Here is a 14,817-nt window from a genome sequence, read left to right on the forward strand (position 1 = left end):
TCTTCTGTCTCTTGTCCTGGATACTTTTTGGATGCGATGGTGTGGTGTGCGGATGATGACTCTGCGTCCACACCGCAAGCCTGCGGTCATACGAACTTATTAAAATTACGAATAAGAATATTTTGTTGGTTGCCAAAAATTTTAGTTTAAACTTAAATGAAGTGAGATGCGGTTTGATGAGGAAGTTGTTTTTTTTTATTTTTTGGAAGGTTCATTATATTCTTTTTCTTTCTTCACTTAATTTTAAAGTAAAGAAATTATTATTATTATTGTTTTCAATTTTGATGGTGACTTTTTGAATTTGAACTTAACAATTTACTTGGCATTTTGTTACTGGATTATAAGGGCAAGGGTTAACTTAAAATTGGATTAAGACATTAAGTTTTTGTTGGCTACTAATCCTAAGAAGCCGAACTAGAAACCCAAAATATTGCTGTTTGATTAAAAAATTAACTTTGTTCAAAAACTCACAGGGAAATAGAAAAGTAATTTTTTTCAAAAATGGCTCGTTTTTTTCAACTACCTACTACGGCTTGATTAAAATTTTTGTTTGTAATGTTAGAAATAAGAATGAACTTTTTAAATTGAAAACAATATTTTTTGAACCGTTTATAACGGTACCTTCTATAGAACACTTTTTTTGGTTTCTGCATATCTCGTACACAACTAATCACCAGGGATAGGATTTTGTGGACCTAAAAACTTAAAAAAAGGCAAAATAAAACTCCCAAAAAGGCATAAAAAGGCATTTATTGAGAAAAGAATGAAATATAAAAATTAATTGCAGTAATTTTGAACAATCATGAGTTTTTTAAAATTTTCAGTTAACAAGCGCCTCCGATTGTCCCTTAAGTGTGCTCTAAAGGAGCTAAAAAACTGTCTACATCTGTTGAGACGACTGGACCCCAATTAAAGAACTCGACATCGCCCACTTCAACATTTGCCGGGAGCTCTGAGGTCGAACTACGGCATACGTTCGTTAACGTTTTGACTATTGCTTTCTCTATTTAATTAGAAGAAAATGATAGAGACATAAAGCGTCAATACGTTAACGTACGTATGCCGTAGTTCGACCCATTGATTTGTGTTCCAATGTATTACGCAATTTATTTGTTCAACTCTTTCGAGTCCCTTATTTGCCAAAAAAAATTGATCTGTATTTCTGAAAAACATCTTTTGCGACTGCCCCTTTCGCAGCTTCCAAATCTCTCAAATCGAGTATTGTAAATTGAGTAAGTTAGCTTTTGAACTCTGATACGTGTCGGTTTTCGGCCGCGTAATAGAACGTAGGAGACAATAAATGGTAGCAATAGCAGACAATCAAGTTGCATAGGTAGATCTTTTCATTCGAATTTTGTTTGTGTGGGGTAATTTTGTTTTGTGTGTAGGCATTACCTTTAAGACTCTTAAAAGATAAAAAAAACATAAAAAAGACAAAAAAAGGCAATAACAAGAGAAAAGGCAAAAAAAGGCAATAACGAAAGAAAAGGCAAAAAAAAGGCAAAATAAATTACATATATTTGGCACGAGGGGGACGTGAAACGTGTTTGTTTTTAATCTATAATGTCTACGATTAAGCAAGAAAAAAAGGCAAATTCCACAACATCCTATCCCTGCTAATCACTAAAATATTTATAAATAACACATTTTTGGGTTTATAGAAAACTATTTAAAAAATTTTTTTCGAAAAATCAGTTTTTTGAAATCGGGTCAGTGAAATATTTTGAAATTTAATTTTTAAGTGTTAGTTAACTATTTTTTTCAAAATGGAACAAATACTTTTTTTTTTTGAAAAAATATTAGAAAATTTTTATACCGTTAAAAAAAAAAAAAACTTTTTCTGAAAGGTTACAAAACTTAAATAATATGGAAAAATTACCTTATTATTATCTCGGTTATTTATGGAATATTCTCAACAATTTTATACAATTTTGAAAAGAGAATTGAACACACCAACTTTTAAGGTAACTTGCCGAAACATCGCACAGTGGGCCCATATGGCCTTAGGCGTCTCAAAAATCTGTAACTTTGTTGTCTTTTGTGATGATTGCTTCAAATTTGGAACGTAATGCCTTTGATATATAACGAATCATTCAACTTACTTTTTTTTAAATTAAAATTATTTTTAAGCTTTTAAAAATTAGTCAAAGTTCAAAAAGTACGATTTTCGCTTGATTTGGGTATTTAAAAATATCTGTAACTTTTTTGTCTCCTGAAATAATTAAACCAAATTTGGAACATATAATCTTTAATGCATCAGAAATCATTGAGCGTAGCTTTTTTTAAATGCAAATTATTTTTGAGCTTTGAAAAGCTAGGCAAAGTTCAAAAAGTACAATTTTGGCTCGACTATGGCGTTCCAAAAATCTGTCATTTCTTCGCGTCTGAAAATAATTAACTCAAATTAGGAATATATTACCTGAAATGTTTAAAAAATTATTTGACACACTGTTTTTTTAGCTAATATTTTTATTTAAGTATTAAACGTTTATTCAAAGCTAAAAAACTACGATTTTGACTAGGCAAGAACGTCTCAAAAATCTGTAACTTTTGTATCTTAAAAGATTATTTTCTCAAATTTTGCAAAATAAGATAAAACTGGTTTCTTAATTTTATAAAGGCCTTCCCTTCGTGTCTTAAAATTACTTAATTATTTTTATGAGTATAAAATAAAGAAATAATACATTTCAATGTAGTTTGTTTGTGTTACGTTATTTGAAATTAAAGCTATTTTATTGAAAAATTATAAGAAAAATATTGATTATACTCATTTTAAATAAAGTCGTTTGTAAGCAAAGTGAAATAGTAGAAAAACTACGCTTTTGAGAAAAGAGCAAAAAAAAAGAAATCACAAAAAAAAATGGTTGTCAATTTTCACGAAAATCCTTCTTAATTAAATACTTTAAACGGCTCTTTTGAAAATCTTCGAGTAAAATCAAAATCAGTAAATAAAATCTCGATCTATCTTTTTCCATAAATGAAATTTTTTTCAACAATTACAATATTAAATTCTAACATTTTTCTGCTACCTTAGACTTTTTCTAATAGTATTTTGAACTGAATTGTTCAAAATACAAATATCTTCAATTTCGGGTGCATATACTAAGTCTAAGAGCCCACAGCAAATTTTGGGAGTTGAGGTATAGCGTATAACCAAGATGTGAGAATGCAGTTTTATAGCCTTATGCGTTCTAATAACGAATTCAAAAGTCTGGCAGCTTTAAATCGCGGCTTTATATGGTTTCCGAGAGGTTAAATATCGCGAGTTTTCCAATTAATATGAGTAGGCTAAAATAACACAAAATCACATTCTGAATATAAGGATGGATGCTCTGTCATTTCCCCAAGGCCTGAAGACATCAATCTTGACAGTGCGATCAATAGAACTCATGATATGTATTGAAACAGGTCAGAATGCACCAAAATACGTTTTTTTGTACTATGTCTTTCGACAGATATATCGTTCTCTATCAAAGAAAAGCAGATAAAAGCAGCCAATTCTTTTTGTATCTTTTAGTACATAAACCAAAAAACAAATTTGTGAAAAAAAGTAGACAGCGGAAACATTTAAAACTCAATTCGAACTTAAAAAACTGCAAATAAAAGCTTATTGTGTGAAAAAAATAATATTAATTAAAAATATATTTTAAAAAATTTTTATTTTCAGCAATATAAATAGCAGTTAAAATAAGCTTTCCAACGACATACAACACTTATATAATTTATTCAAATATAGTTTTGAAAACGTATCGTGAAGATTTGGTTTATTTTGTTACTCAAACAAAGTATTTTCAAGTGGAGACTTCAGATACAATTTTGTAATAGAGGAACTCATTTTAAAAATCAATTTTTAATGAAAACATATAGATTGACTTTCCCTTGATTCATTTCCGTAAAGAAATTACCAAAAATTAAAATTTCATAAAAACCATTTTTGAGACGCAAATGGTCCTTTGGGCCCATTGTGCATCGTAGTGCATTTTTTTTACACTACGGTTCATTGAATTAGGGTCATGTTAAATTTTTGAGTACATAGTTGGTGATGTTTGCTTTAAAATTAATACACCTAAGTTAAAATTTTGTAATGCATTTGGTAGCAGGGTTATTCAAGGTTCCGTAACAAAAGAAAAAAAATGAGAAAACTTAAGATTTGTAGAAAAACCGTCACAGGGTGACCATTTTTTCTATTTTTTTTTTCGAATGCCCATAATTCACAAAATGCGATTTTTAAAAATTATTTTTCTGATTACTGACACCACCTACCCTATCTACCGTTATAAAAAATAATTTTTTCATAGAAAGCTTTAAGATAAGAGTTGTGCATTTTATTTACTTCGAAATCGAATTTAGAATATAAAAATCACTTTCGTCCAACTCTCACTCAACGGAAATGCTTTTGCAAAATTTCTAAAAATATTTAATTGCACTTCATCATTTGGTGAAATTCATTTTTTAAAAATATAGTTCAAATGAATTTACTTTTTAAGTTATAATAGAAATTGATAGCGATCATTTTCTTTATTACATTACACTTATCACGCATTCCTTAAAGTGCTCTTATGTATTTAAAGTCATTATCATTAAATGAAATGTTCAATCTAACCTTAAATTTTCACTTTAATCAATTCGCATCACAATCTACACTCCAGATCGCCTGAATAAGTCCTAATTGTTTGTATTAGTTTTTCACTATTCATACCTCAAATTGCCCAGTTAAAAAAAGTAGACACAATTGGCTTTTCATTGAATTGACCCACTAAGTTTGGCTTCTTTTTTCGAGAGATTGCAGCAAATGAACAGCAAAATTAAAAACGAAAGTGACTTAAATCAAGTAATTCAAGGTGTTCAAAGCATGGAAAAAAAAACCATTTCAAAGAATATTGACGAAATACAACACACGCAGTAAAGTGATAAAATATTTATTGGAAAATAAATTTGTTGCCAAACATTTTGATTTATATTGGCCAGTAAATATTTGTGGCACACACAACACAGTGCAAAAAAGGATATACGCATTAACTCATTCATATAGGAGGCCAAGAACAGAAAGCAGACCTTCAGAGCTGCTATAATCAATGTGTAGTAATATTGACGACTATAGTAGAAGCTTCAATATGTTTGTGAATTATTGAGTTTGAAGTTATGTATATAGAAAGTTTCAACAAGAATATTTATTAGTTTGAGATTGATTGAATATCAAAATCTCACCCTATTTCTCATTCTGACACTCCTTTCAACAGGATATTTTTTTTTTATTTTTTATTATTTATTATTATTATTTTTTTTTTTTTGATAAATGAATGAAAAAATAATACCATTTTGGTATGTGATGATGAAAACAATTTTGTCGATAAATGTTAAAATTTGTTTTTATTTTTTTTTTATTTTCTAGAAATTCAATATTCTTATCACATTATACCATGCTCATAGTTTACTTGACAAATTATGTCCAAAAATGTGTGAAAATAATAATATTTTTTAGGATTGACAGGATTGTAACATATATAAAATTATCATTCAAACACCCATTCAATGGTAAGGGAGAATTAATTTTTGACTAAACAATTGCGAGCGATATTTTCTATAAGTATTTACTGTCAAAGAGTTCTCAAAGGATTTTTTGTACGAAATACTTTTGTCTATTTAAATAGGGTAGTTTTTTTCCTAAGTAGGTATGATTGTGTAATTTACGAGCAAAAAGTATTGAATTTTGGAGTAATTCCACGCAAGTTGACCATTTATAGGCAAAAAATGAAAGTGAACGTAAACCAAATTATATGATGGTATTTAAATACTTATACTTCAATAATGTCTTCTAGTTTTTGAGAAAATTGAAAAATTATTTTATCAGATTCTTTTTTTCAAAATATTTTTTGTTTTTATTTTTTTTTATTTTTCAATTTTCTCATAAACTAAAAGACATAGAAACATATAGTTTTCACTGTTCGATAAGGAATCAATTGAGCCAGTTTTCTGTGTGAGTAATTTTTTTACTAAAATTCACAGTCTGGACAAAAATAGAATAAAATGAGTTTTAAAAAAATTTTTTTCCCTATTTTTAACTTTGAAATCGATTATTTCAAAAACTATTGGTTATATTATATTGATTTGAAAATTAGAATCAAATGGTCAATTTTTCCTTTCGGAAATGGTATAATTTATTACTGTAAGTGTTGCCGTTGATTTTTAATAATTTTTTTTTTATTTTGATACATTTTTTTTAGAAAAATGCCCCTCCCACCTAAACGGGGAGAGACAGACCCCCCTCCAAAAGAAAAAAATGTTTGTATTGAGCTCCTCTACAAAAACCCATTATCAAATCCTGGCGCCCAAGTTATCCTACTACGTGCCGAAACAACATTTTTGTTCTATACCTAAAAGTTCGAATTTCTGTATCTGGGTTGAAATCGAAAATTGATGCTGAAGTTGGGTAAATGACGAAAAAAATGTAATTTTTGAACTTTGACAGCTTATAAATTCTAAGTGGTTTAACCGAGTTATATGTTTTAAACATTGAAAAGGTATATTTATATTTATCTTCTATCAGAAACTGTAAAAAAATCGAAAATGGGTAAACAATTGACGAAGCTAGAATTTTTTTAATGGGTGAAGGTCCAAAAAACCGTTTTTTGCCCGAAACTCCAGATTTTGGGGGTGTTAGGGGATTTTCAAATACCGTTTCGTAATCAGTACGACTAGCTCTACAAAACCTGATAGGTCTCCGCCCACGTATATTTTGAGTGTTACACCGTGTAATCTAAATAATCCTTTTACATCATTTTATATATGAAATTAAAAAAAAAAAGTTTTGAAAAAAATTTATTTTTAGTTAAAAAAAAAAGGCAACACCGGCAATTTTTAACACATAGATTTAAAAGAATTTTTCATTGCCGACGTTTAAAAACAGAAATTATCAAAATTGGATTTGTAATTTGCTTTAGTTACTCCACTAAACATAATAAAACGATAACAATGCAAAAAAAATCCAAATTTTTTGAATTTTTTCAAAAAAAAACTTGTTAAATTGTTAAATAAATAGCATAAAATTGTTTATTTGTTTAATGACTTTAAACCGGGCAAAATGCTTAAAATTATTGAAAAAACTTCCGAAAAAAATTTTGTTGGTAGTCGTATCGATAAATCGAAAAACTAATGATGCCTATCGATTTGTCAGGTCCGAAATAGGGGGGAACAGTCAACAGCGCACTTGTCTCAAAAATTATTTTGAAAAAACTTGCACAGTGTTATTTATTGTGTTGGTATACCTATCGATTTTTTTCTATTTATTTTATAAATATTTTTTTTTATACAAGTTTGTGACAAACTTCAAAAAAATATGTCACACCCATTGCATGTTTGAGTTGTAATAAAAATATGTTTTTTTCTTCAAATATATGCTAACTGGAATAATAATAAAATCTTCTTTTATATTATATACAATATCCACGACAATTCTCTACAATATGACTTCTAAAAGTCACAATAGCAGACTGAATCGATTTTCTAAAGTCACACCCGTAACATCTTATTTTAAGAGTTTGTGACGTTGAAGTAGGGTAGACGCTTGTGTCGTGGCTGGACACGACATAAAGTAGACGCTTGTGTTAGTTTTTTAATGTTGAGAACCAAAATATGAAGGTACATAACCGTCGTAAATTGTAGGTATTTGTCGTGTTAAATTACTTTTTGATACAAATATCTTTTCAAAATTATGAGTACTATGCTGTGTAGAAGCGATTTTTTTTACTGTTTAACTTATAGAAAAGTTATAAGTAAATTTTTGAAAGATTAGCTTGTGGGGTGCATTTGCCATTCGTTTTTGGGTAGGTTTTGCTCTGGCAAATGCACCCCATGGGGTTCATTTGCCAGAAGTAAGCTTCCTCAAAAGAGGATGGCAGAATCCTTTAAAATCAGTCCCTTCTTCGTATTTTCAGCTAAAAAGAAGTTTTGTTTATGATTATTGGTTTTATTTGTATTAACTTTGATATTTAGATAACTGGCAATCCCTCCCCACCCCCGTGGCAAAGCCTCCATCCTGGGGAGGATTTGCCACATCGCTTTTCATTTTTTTGAATAAATTATTAAAAATAGAAATAATTAATATATCAAGATAAAAAAAATATTTAAGTGAAGATAATAAAGTCAATAATAATATCAGATATAAAAAAATTAAAAGAAACGTAAAAACTTTGCGTTAAGTCAATTTTCCTAAATCCTGGCAAATCCTCCCCCTTCTACCCTACATGTTAAAAAAAAATTAATTTTAAAAATATATGAACAACTAAATACATCAGGCGTTGAAGCTATTAAATACCTTATTAATTGAAACCAGAAACAAAAAATGACGTAACTGTGTCACACCCGTTACAAATAAAATAAAAAATAATGAAAGTGTAAAAGAAAGTTTTTAGAATGTCGTATTATATAAAAAAAAAAAGATAGTTGCATTCAAAAGCTTCAACTTTCAAAATTTCACAAGAATCATATCAACGAGATCTATTCATCAGGGTTTTGATTATAAAATATAATTTTTTGTACAAAAATCCAATAATTGCCTCTTGGCCTATGAATAGATTAAGTGAAACTCAAAAAATTAAAATTTTTATATAAAATGGATAAATCATTAAAATTGAGTTGTAAGTAGTTATTTCAAGAAACCTTAAAAATTTAATAGGAATTTATACTATACTATATTATACTATACTATATACAATGTACAACGCACATAAATGTACGAAGTACAGACATTTAACAGCACGGGCAACTGAGACCATTTGGCTGAGACAACACAAGACAATGACACAAGAAAGAGACAGATAGACACTAAGAAAGAACATATAACATAGAACTACGTGGCACAGAGGAGGAGACATAGTTGAAAATTGTCTCATATTATCGCACAGGTGGCTTCAGTTAAGCTGGCGATTTAGAAAAAACTTCTGAGCCGACCGTTGGGATTGAACCCACGATGTCTGGCTCTGAAGTCATCTACCTATTCCTCTGTGCCAAGGCCACCTGCTTAATAGGAATTTAAAAACCGATCAAAACCCATTTAAAATTAGTTATTTCAAAAATTTAACAGTAAATATTCCTATTTTGTTAAAAAATATTTAATATTATAAATTAATATCCCACTGAAAAAGTCTACTATCCAAAGAGTTTAAGAGCATGATTAAGCCTGTGACAATAAAATGCACGACTGGGTCGCACGAACTTGCTTTTAGAGCTCAAGTTGCTTAAATTTTTAAGACTTTTTATATAGAAATTTAGGAAATGTAGGTAATATGTACATATATGTATATTGTTTATAGGTGCAAAAAAAAAAAACATAAAACTCGTTTTTTAAAAAAAATAAAACAAAATCTGAAATCAAATTGCCCTCCAAAACAAGTATGCAGTTTTGATTTATATATTAAGATGCATTTTTAGAAAAAAAAAAATCGTTCGAGCCGTTTTTTTTAAAACTAATTTTTTATAAATAGTTTTTTGGGAAAAAAGTTTTAAAATAAAATTGGTAAGCCATTTTGTAGAAATCACTTGTCAACACTTAAAAACAAAATTTCAAAAAAATTATATGTCCCGTTTTCGAAAATTTGATTTTTCAAAAAAAAATTTTCAAAATTTTTTTCAAAATCCAAAAATTAGTTTTTGGAAGTTTTATTTGGGCGAAACGCTTTATAAATTTTTGGAGTTGAGGTCACTTGAACTTATATTGAATTTTTGGTTTATATTTAGATTGTATAGATTTCGTTCAAATCGAATAAGTAATTTCGGAGATAATCGGATTTGAAAAAAAAAAAACGGTTCTAGGGCAGGTACCGTTAATAATGATTTTCAAAAAAAATTTTTTTTCATTAGAAGATAGAAATTAGCTTAAAACTATTATTTGAATTTTTTAAACAAAATCGTTAGAGCCGTTTTTGAGATATTTCAATTTTACTAAAATCGGTATATGACAAGTACCGTTATTTTTGGTCCAAAAAAATTAATTCCAAAAACACCTCTGGAGAGTCGCCAAAAAACGCTACATACCAAGTTTGACATTCATAGGTCCATCCGTTTAGGCTTTAGCTCCTTATACAGACAGACAGACAGACTGACAGACGGACTTCCGGGACCCACTTTTTTGGCATTTTCTACCATCGTAATATCATGGAATGATAGGTATCATTTCTTTCATGGTGAAATAAGGACAATTTGAGTCCAACGTAAATAAACTGAAATATTTATCTAAAAACTTACATTTTGGTTACTTAATCATGATGTAAAATTAATTTTCAAAAAAAAAAAAAACACTGAACAAGTGCTCTTCTACGAATTTCCACTATCCTAATCCACTAAAATAATGCTTGTTCAATGTTCGGCATTCTCCAATAAATGTTAGATCCTCAAACATCCTATGTCAACATCCTCAATTAGAGCAAACACTCGAATACGATTATTGGGTCAACATAATTCTGGTAAATAGCGGTGGTTATAGGAATATAGAATATGAACTTTGGTATAAGCGGATGCCCCGAAATATCAACATTAATTCGCAGTATCTACTAACACTCGCACACAAACTAAACTGGCATAACTCAGAAGCACCTTGTATACACACTTCGAACGAACGAAACAATCACCATCACGCAAGACTCTCTAAAAGGGATAAGAGTTCCTTAAGTAGGCGCATTATTAATTAATGCCTATCCTCATTCTCATCCTCCTTCACTTCGCTCTTAATGGATTTTAATTTTCAATTGCTCCGAATCAATATAAATATCATAAATAAATCTTGGGATATAAGTTATGAGAGCTCAAAGACCTTAGGGCGGCTTTCTTCATCCATAATTCGTGAAGATGTGAATTTCAAAAACAAAGCCCAAGGATATTGTTGGTTGGTTGTTGTTGTAAGCTGTTCTGAGAGAGTATAACGTTTTTTTGTTATTTACAAAAGCTGAAGAAGAATATTTCTCAAGTACATTAATCGAATTCCATCATCCGGCGAATTTCTCATGATTTGCATAATCCTGGTGCGCGTTGTTTTATTGTTATCAGAATTCAACTTAGTTAATATTTAGATTAATGTCCATGGAATAACCCAATTATATCATAAATAACGGCTACGAGTGGGTGGTTTGGTTGTATATCCTGATGCTTTTCCCGGTTTTGTTGGTATTATTGAAACACAAGTCCTTGGTAAATGTTGCCAAATATAACTAAATACGGTTCTTGTGTTTTTGTAATATTTAAAAATTCACTAAATTCATTTTGCTTATCTTTGGCAATTTATAACTCAAAATTTACACAGATGGGATATAGAAAAAGGGAGAGGGGGAGATTAAGGAAAATAGGCGAGTATTTCCGGGAATCCATGGAGTCGAAAAACAGCTAAGTATAATGTGTACCTACTGTGTACTTGTTTAAGTGTGTTAAAAGTTTAATTAGGACCAAACAAAATTGGTCAAATAGAAGCTACTCTTGACTGTATATATACTTTTTCACTTTTTCTATTGGTGTTTGTTATTTTGTTAGTTCTGCAATTTAAAGAAAGAAAAAAAAAATGCGGAAAAGCTACTCAAATACAAACACAAAATATTTTCGCTTTCATTTTTCGAGGATGTTTATCTTTAATCTCGCTAAAATACTTCAATTCTGGTGGGTAATTTAATTTTAAAAGAAATATATTAGTGTTTGCGAATTTAAGAGGATCAAAATGTTAGTTTGCAATGTTATAGAAGATTTGTTTGTTTGATCCTTGTAACGAAAAAACTAAACTTATTTAATCGGTTGTTGAGTGCGAAGTCTTTGGTATCAAGTTTAGTTTAATGGATACATTTAATAGTTTTGTATCAGGATTATTTTTGGTAAAAAACACAGGTCTATTAAATCAGCAATTTTATTCAACCATTTCTATCCAAGTATTTAGTTTGGAAAAACAAAAACAAAATTCTTCAATTAAGTTAACAGAGCAAAGTAAGTTTTGTTATTGAATCTTTAAGTGCTAGTTAAGTCGCCCTAAATTATTAAGTGTTCCAAAAGTTATAAGGGTCAAAAGGTCACGAAAAGTTTTTCGCAAATTTTTGAGGTTTTTATCGAAGAAGCTTACATTTTTTTGGTCTTACTAACTTATCTTAGTACGCAAATACGGATCAACTAAAAAAGTAAAAGGTACACATTGGGATACAAAATAATATACAAAAAAGGAAATACCTATACATTTTTTTGGAAATTTTGTATGTTTTCCTTTTTGGCACAATAAGCATAAGCACCTTCATTATTTAGAACACACTCTTTAAACATGGTTCAATTTTAGTTTTGAGCTTGTTATCAATTTTCCAAACATGAATTCCACAGGAAATGTCGTTTTGAGCTTCTCAAGAGAAAAGTTGCAGAATATCTTATAACAGTACAAAATTAGTTGCTGAAAAAGCTTAATGGTAATTTAAGATTTTTAACTCGCTCAATACTAAAATTGAATCATGTTTAAAAGGTGTGCTCTAAATAGGCAATGAAGGCACTTATTGTACAGAAAAGGGAAACAAAAAAATTATAAAAAAACGTGGTTTCCCCGGTTGTTTATATTTTTTCATTCCAATATGTTCATTATTACTTTTTTCAGTTAATCCGTATTTACGTAATAAGATAAGTTAATAAGACCAAAAAAAAGTAAACTACTTCGATAAAAACCTCAAAAATTGAGTAAAATAAACCAAAAATATATGTATTTTTTCGAATGTGAGTGCAATCTAGTCACCTTCTCTGAGTTCTAATCCTGAAACGGTTCCTTTTACAGGCATAATTATATAGATAATTTCACGACGAACAATTTTTAAAACAACCTCTGATGACCTCCGATCAATAGGTAGCGAGATATTTGCGAAAAACTTTTCGTGACATTTTGACCCTTATAGCTTTTAAAGCCGGCACGATATCAATGTCGATTTTTCACATCTTCATTAAAACGCCATAACTAAGGTGTATACCAAAATTCAGCCCAGTAGGAATTTTTCCGCAGATAAAACCTAAAATTACTGGACTAAATGATGATTTTCCCATAAACAGCCATATATGTAACTTTGAGATAAATAGTAAGGAAGTTTGTCGACCTAGGCTCCGCTATAAATATAAACACAAAACCGACTGAATCGACTGAAATAATCAAAACAACAAGAGGAAAGGCTGATGCACTATCAAGAATCCCTTTTGACATGATGCGAAGAACCAAGTGTTCTTTACTGATGCCTTTTAAATAATTTGGCCTTATCATAAATGAAAACGAAACAAGATTTTATTACCCTATTATATAGACTTGATCAGATATTGACTATAAACAGATATAAATTTGAAGTTGGTGAAAGTCTGTATGTTGCATTCGCCCAGTATAGTGCAGTTATAAGCTGCAAATACATGAACTATCTCACAGGCGCACATAGGGGTATTTGCCAGTTTTACGCGGACAAAATTATTTTTCCGGTTTTACTTCATTGACAAGGTAAAAACTTGTATTTAGTACTTGAATTAAGTATTTTAACTGTGGATTTCAATAAAAACATTTTTCTTCCAAAACCAATTTTTGATTAAACAAAAAAGTTTCAAGAATGGACCTAAATAGGTCTATTAAAACTCCATGTATAGAGTTTTATTAATGGTATCGACAAGATAAAGGTCTTAAAATTTAGGAAAAATTATAAGGAATCAGGTTCTGTAATTCAAGACTTTGAATCTTAAAAAAAAAAAACTAAATATGGATGCATGAAAAAAAGGTAAGCATTTAAAAAAGCCTAAAACGTTTAAAAGGAGCAAATGTGTCAAAGTTGCACTTAGTTGCAATTTTTTTTTGCAGATTCAATTAGATACGAGTTTAACCTTTAGAAAACATTAAATTTTATGGCACAATAATGTGAAATAGTATAACTTTTCACAGAAATAAAACTATGTTTACGTTTAATTTATATTAAGATTCAACTTATCACTTTTTTATTTAAAAAGTAATATAACATTTAGATACAGCATTTAGTAGACAGTTTCGAATCTCTATATCAATATTCCATAAAAACATTTTTCTATAGCCACTTAAAAAAAAAATTCTTACATAAGCACTGTCGCTAAAAGAAAATAATTTTTTCTTTGGGCTGAAAACTTTGAACTCTAGACCACTGCTGTTAATCATCTGGAGTGATAATTAATTTTAAAACTATAAGAAAATGCTAAGCAAGTTATCTACTTTTAGCAGGATGTTAATTTTTTACGTTTGGATCAGTTGAAAATTTTGACTTTTGTCTGCCTAAATTGATTAAATACCCCTATGTGAGGCGGTTACAAACTTCTGGCGAAGAATTTTCAAAGACAAACTGTTCAACAATGAGAATGGCTGGGACACCTTGAGTTGGCGGGGCCTCAGGGCAAAACTAAATTTCGGAGCCCGTTTAAAATTTGGGGGCCTCTTTGATACAGAAAATAATAAAAATAGAAAAAATTAAGTATACGCCACACTTTTTTTTTTAATGGTTTGTTTATGTAATATTTTGACTAACGAGTGTATAATTATTTAATATTTCCGTGATGAACTTTTCCACAGTTATAAAAAGTAGTAAATACTTGTACTAGAAAAGTAAAAATTATTAACTGCATCTACATACCTTTATATTTCCGGTATGTACAAAATTAGGATAGACAATTATTTTTTTTTGGGCCTTATATAGGGGAAAGGTACGAACAGTGAGACAGTGCAAACAGTGAGACAATCCATTTTTCTCTTTCCTGAAAATAAGCACAGTAACGCCAGTTTGGGTCAAAACGTTTATTTCCCCGTCTGCGTCTTTTAATATTGTC

Source organism: Episyrphus balteatus, chromosome 3 (genome assembly GCF_945859705.1).
Source record: "Episyrphus balteatus chromosome 3, idEpiBalt1.1, whole genome shotgun sequence".
Lineage (NCBI taxonomy): Eukaryota > Metazoa > Arthropoda > Insecta > Diptera > Syrphidae > Episyrphus > Episyrphus balteatus.